The following is a 6181-nucleotide window of genomic DNA, read 5'->3' on the forward strand; positions in this document are numbered from 1 at the left end:
TTTTTAGCCTCCTGAGGAAATGGGGGCCTCATAAGCCACTGACCTCAGCCCCCTTTCTTCCCACCCCCCACATAAAATGCCTCTTTCCTCCTCTCTGAACCTGATTTCTGACCTCAGAGAGATCCTTTCCATGCTGGCTGTGAGGGGCATGGTTGGAGGCTCCACATTCAATGTATTTGGGGTTTTAATCTAGTAAACTGCCCAGAGAACCCTTTGGGCTCGTGGGACAGTATATAAATGCAATATAAATAAATATATAAATGCTCTGAAGTGACAGGACCTCAAAGTTGGGAGCTCTGAATAATTTTATGGTCCCTCAGACAATGTTGGCAAGCTATAGGATTTAGTCCTGGCTTTTACCAGAGCTCATGATAGTTAAAAAATGTCAATAATTTTAAATATATAACGTACAACTTGTTTTCACTGCTAAAATAGAGCTATTTTCTCAGCACAGGAATCAAACCTGCATCCACACTCACACATGTCCAACAGCCAAATCCATTCACCCCAAATATTCTGCTCATTTTATATTAAATCATATACCAGATATAGTAAAAAAAATATACTGAGCTTCTTGCAAGGAAGTACTAATAGAAAAATGTTTGTTTGTTTGTTTGTTTGTTTGTTTTCTAATCATACCTTATGTTTTATAGATCCAGCAATCTTTCTTTCCCATCACTTCTTAGATGAGGCATCAAATTTTTAGAAGTCATGTAACCTGCAACATTTGTGAATTGCACACTGTTGAAAAGATACTTGTATATTAACAAACATTTTTGTCCAACAACAGACATGGAAGGTGAAAACTCAGGGTTCACTCTGTTCCTATGTTTGAATCAAGTGGTTAATATGTGTTGTTACTTTCACTTGAATAATATTTCCAATATTTCACCAACAATGGGAAAGACTAGAAAGGTAATGGAATTAATAATCCCATCCGTGTGAGGGGATGTCACATGGAGGTGGGTAGAGACCTGTTCTCCCCTACAGAAGAAAGCAGGACTCGCTTCAACAGAGCAAAGCTCAGGGAACCAAGGTTCTATTTAGATGCCAGGAAGCACTTCCTGACATTCAGGACCCCAGTGGTGTGGAATGGGCTTCCATGAGAGGTCGTTGAAGCCCCATCGGTGAGGGTGTTCAAAGATAGGCTGCACATGCTCATGGTGGGCATGTCATGAGCAGAGCCGGCTGGAGCCGGGGGTCAGACTAGATGGCCCAGAAGACCCTTTCTGACTCGCTCTGTTTCTATGTTTTTAAGTCTTCTTCCAGAAAAAAATTAGATCTGAGTCATTCTGTCCAAGCCACAAATTGATTGGGCAGCCACAGTAAAGTAATCTTTAAGGTATTTTATACAGTATTTATTGTATTCTAGTGCTATTGTGCCTTTGGTTTAATTGAACCATGGTTGCTTTGAGGTTTTATTGTGGGGTTCCCTGTGTTTTATAGCTGCTATTTTATTGCTGTATATATGTTTAATTTATTATTGCTGTTTTATTATCTATGTTGTAGCTATTATATTTTGTACTTGTCCAGAAAGTAATGGGATAAAGGGTGGGCTAGACATTTAATAAATAAATAAACTGACTCAACCAAGAAAAATAAAGTTCCCCTTTCTGAAAAGGTAGAATTGCTAGGAGATGCCAGCATATTGTTAATAAGTAGGCATGTGGAATAGATGGAGGTGGAGATAGGGATGATAGATGGAGATGGAGACAGAGACAGAGACGGAATTAACACAAGGCTTGTTATGGGCATTACAATCCTATGCCACTAGACAGAGTCTAGACAGCCACAAGACTTTTTAGAGACTCCAAAAAGGATACAAAAAGTGCTGTGGCCTTCTAGGTTCTGAGCTCAGAGCACTCTTCTTCCACACCCCACCCCGTAGCCGGCACAGGAAGAACCACTCCAGCTACATCTCCAAGGTTGCAAGAGTGACCTCGAAGATGGCTGCAGGGAGGGGGAAGACAGGCGCTCCCATGATATAAGGCGCCCTGCCAGCACCTGAGGCACCTTTCTCGTGCTCTGAGGCATCCCTGTTGGACAGCTGAAATCAGTGAGTGTTTTGCAGGGTGGGAAGTGCATGGGGGTGACTTTTGCCTTTGCACTCTTTCTGTCTTGTATACGATGCCTGTGATTGTCTGAGTTTGGAGGGCTATGGGCATCCAAATTGTCCTAAATGGTGTACCAAAAGTAACTGGGGCTGGGGGTGGAAGTGGGGAGGAGAATAAGGATGTCATCATAAATATATGAATAGCTGCTAGAATTGTACTGGCTAGGTACTAGAAAAACATCCAAACTCCCACATCTTGAGAATGGCTATTTAAAGCTTTGGAAATTCCTACTATGGACCGATAGTGTATAGAACAGGGTGTGTATTTTACATTCTAACTTTTTTTCTGAAATGGCAACTATTTATTGCTTTCTGGAAAAATATTTAGAATGTAGTAAGTTGGATAACAAAAATAATAAAAATAAGAACAGCTTCTTTTTTGTATAGATAAATAGACAGATTCAGTTATAATATCTATGGAGGTGCTCATTATGTAGCATGTCATTTCCAGGTGCAAACAGTGGGAAATGTCTTGGAGACTGTAAGTTAATGGCATTAATTATCTTGCACTGGGATTTCATTCAAAGATTGTCCATGCTCCCCTGAAGAGATAGGACATTATGAAAGTAGCAAAAAGTTCCAAGGAAACATTAAAAGGATCTCTGCTGAAACCACAAGAGTTTGCAACATTAAAGGGGAAGAGAAAATCACTAGGAAGACTATGAATTAAAGGAGAAGAATATTGTTTGGAGCGAAGGAGCAGGAATGGGGCGGGGAGAAAACCTTAAATGTGGTTGGCAATCCACATGTGTCTTTCCTTTGCTGTGTGGTCAAGCCCATCTTTTCCTGTGCTTTCTGTGATTGCATAAAATAAAATACTGCCCCTGCATTTTATGCTCAAATCAAACATATGCATTATGCAAAACAAATCTGCAGAAGCTCTTCAGAACTTAAAGCAGCTTTCCCTTCAAATTACTCATTGGGCGAATTCCCCTGCAAATGAAAACATCATGTTCTTGAAGGAGGTACTGGAGAGTTCTGCTTTTCTGTGCTCCATTGCGATTTCTTTCCACATTTGGTTTTATCACCCATTTCATATTGCCAACACCTGGAAAAAGAATTCATGTTACATGCCAATGGTTGAAGTAATAACAGCACCACAATAATTTCAAAGTCATTTTGCTCTAAAAGCTTTCTTTTTGAAGGGGAGGATGTCATTTTGCAAGCTTCTACAATGCACTAAAATTCAAGTTCAAATGTGACACAGAATAAGAAAGAGAGAGAACACTCTGCTGTGATGTTTTCAAGTCCTGGATTAAATGCTTTCAGAATTTTCTGTGGAATGCCATCCTTCTGTTTCAGTACTTTTGATGCTCTTCTGCTTTGTTCCTTTGTTAGCATACATTGAAGAATATGCTTTTTTCAGGTGGTATGAACTTAAGTAAGATCCTGGATCTTCTCAAACGTATCCCTAAGAGCTATAATAAGGATGAAAGAGACCACCAAATAAGTGCAGAAACAGAAGGGGGTTCTCCATTCGAAGCCAAACACAAATGGCTCAAAAGAGAGAGAAATCACATCTGGAGAAGCAGCTTTGGGGTTTTGTATTTCTTTACAAAATACACTTTACAATCCTTAAGTGAAGCAAAGCTTCTTTAACCATGCGGTTAAATAGGCTGTGGTTCAGAAACCTTAGAGACTCTGCACTCCCCTGGATTTTATGTGCCCTTGCACACCCATACACGCACACATGCATGCATGCACACACACCCCCGCCCCCATTTTCTGGTGCTACAGTATAGACCTAACCAGCCTATTTTCTCAAGGAAGGGGGAAATAACAGAAACAAAGCTGTCTCTGGCCCCACAGTCTCTCCATGCTAACACATTGGCCCGGCCCTCTTAATTTTACTGTGTGCAGATGGGACACAGCTCTCTTATTGCCAGATCAGAGCCTTGCAGGCCTATCCTCCATAGAATAAAATGTGGTTAAGGGCATGGTTTGATTGATGATGTGGAAAACTTCTTTTAGTCCACAAGTAAGTTATTTTTATTTCTGATCAGAAGTTAACAGCTTTACTTTTGCACAGGGGAAGGATATTCAGGAACCTCCAGAAAGTTAATAATGAACTACTTAAAGCCCTGGTGATTTGCGAGACATTGGTGGATGAGATTAAAAATGTTTATCAAATGAATGACACCAAAGGGAACTCAAGAAAAACTGTTATAAGACACCTTGAAAGCTATCATGAGAAGCAAAGTAATCGACCGTGCCATGTGTAGGAGAAAGAAGTTTAATAGACAGAAGCAAAAACTTCTTTGAAAAGACTCCAAGGCAAGAAAAACAATAAGACAGAATGAGCAAATAACATAACAAATTAATGCTTGAAGTCGGCATATTGTATTGATAACAATGGACATTCTTCCAGAGCTGGGGAGGGATGTTACCCTCCCAATTTTTTCGACCACAGCTCCAATAAGCATAGCCAATTGTCATGGGAGATGGGAATTGCAGACCAATATCTGGAGAACACCCGATTCCTACCATTGATCAGATAGATCAAATATTATGAGCAAAGTTAACAAAGCACTGAAAATACACCATATAAATTGAGAACACAAGGAGCAAAGACATTGTTGCCACAAAGAATACTTTTGCTTTGTCGCTTTTTAAAACACTGTTGGGGTTATTATGTTAGTCTGTTTTAAGTCACCTTTGGCTTTTTAATTAAAAGTTGGGAAAATAAGGCTTAAAATAAATAATATGCTTTCGCATCTGCTGAATCTGTCCAAATCAGCCCAGTAAGGGTTGTGATCTGGACAAATCTGAAATATGCCCCTCACTTTAATTATGGGGCCATTACATGCTTTCAGATTCTTTGGACAAAATCAGAATTTTGGTAGATCTGGCAGGGTACCCACCTGAATGATATCCTCTGTTACTGGCTAGTTAGAGGGGAACTGTTCGAGCAAGGTGATGTGATTTTATTTTCAGTCAGCTATTAGAATTCCTGCATGCCAAATGTAAAACAACTCTCCTAGGAAGACTAACATTCTTTCTACCTACGTCAAACAACAAGGAAAAATAACAAGCAAGTTCCTGAACCTTGAATCTTAGGTCATAACATTCAAAGGAAGAAAAAAAAAAAAACTTTCACTGAAACCATAGGAAACTACCCAGTTCTGCAGAATGGAAGCTTGAGTGTGACTATACATGTTTATACAACATACCATTTATGGGAAGAGAACATATAAAAAGAGGAATTGAAAATAATCAGCGGTGTAAATGTTAGCAACTCTCCCAAATTGCCCAGAATCAAAGCATTTGCCGTGGCTTTCAAAGGACTCTTCAGTGTGTGTAAAAGCCTTGGATAAGAAAACACTTTTCAAAGAGAGAACATTTTCATTTCATTATGCTAACCATTTCTGCTTTACTATTTTATATTAAAAAGTAGCTCATCAAAGACATGACAATACATGCATAAAGCAAGCAGGTAGTTTGAAATCAGAATATCAAGTCTGTATGTCATGCCACAGTCCTCCATTTAGGAAGGCTTACCAAAGATATAGAAGAGTTAATGCAACATTAGCAAAGCAACATGATTTGGGAATATGTATATAAAACAACCCCTTCATGGATCACTGCCTTCTTGTGGCGAAGGGGCTTGCACAGCTCAATGAAGCTATGAGCTATGCCGTGCAGGGCCACCCAAGATAGCACAGGGCTCTGACAAAACATAATCCACTGGAGAAGGAAATGGCAACCCATTCCAGTATCCTTGCCATGAAAACCCCATGGACAGTACCAAAAGGCAAAAAGATATGATGCCGGAAGATGAGTCCCTCAGGTCGGAAGGTGTCCAATATGCTACTGGGGAAGAGCAGAGGGCTAGTACTAGGAGCGCCAGAAAGAATGAGGCGACTGGGTCAAAGCCAAAAGGACACTCAGTTGCAGATGTATCTGGTGGTGAAAGGAAAGTCCGATGCTGCAAAGATCTATACTCCACAGGAACCTGGAATGTAAGATCCATGAATCAAAGCAAGCTGGACGTGGTCAAACAAGAGATGACAAGACTGAACATCGACATCTTAGGAATCAGTGAACTAAAATGGACAAGAATGGGTGAAT

The sequence above is a fragment of the Varanus komodoensis genome, unplaced genomic scaffold, assembly GCF_004798865.1.
Source record: "Varanus komodoensis strain SLA01 unplaced genomic scaffold, ASM479886v1 scaffold10, whole genome shotgun sequence".
Classification (NCBI taxonomy): Eukaryota; Metazoa; Chordata; class Lepidosauria; order Squamata; family Varanidae; genus Varanus; species Varanus komodoensis.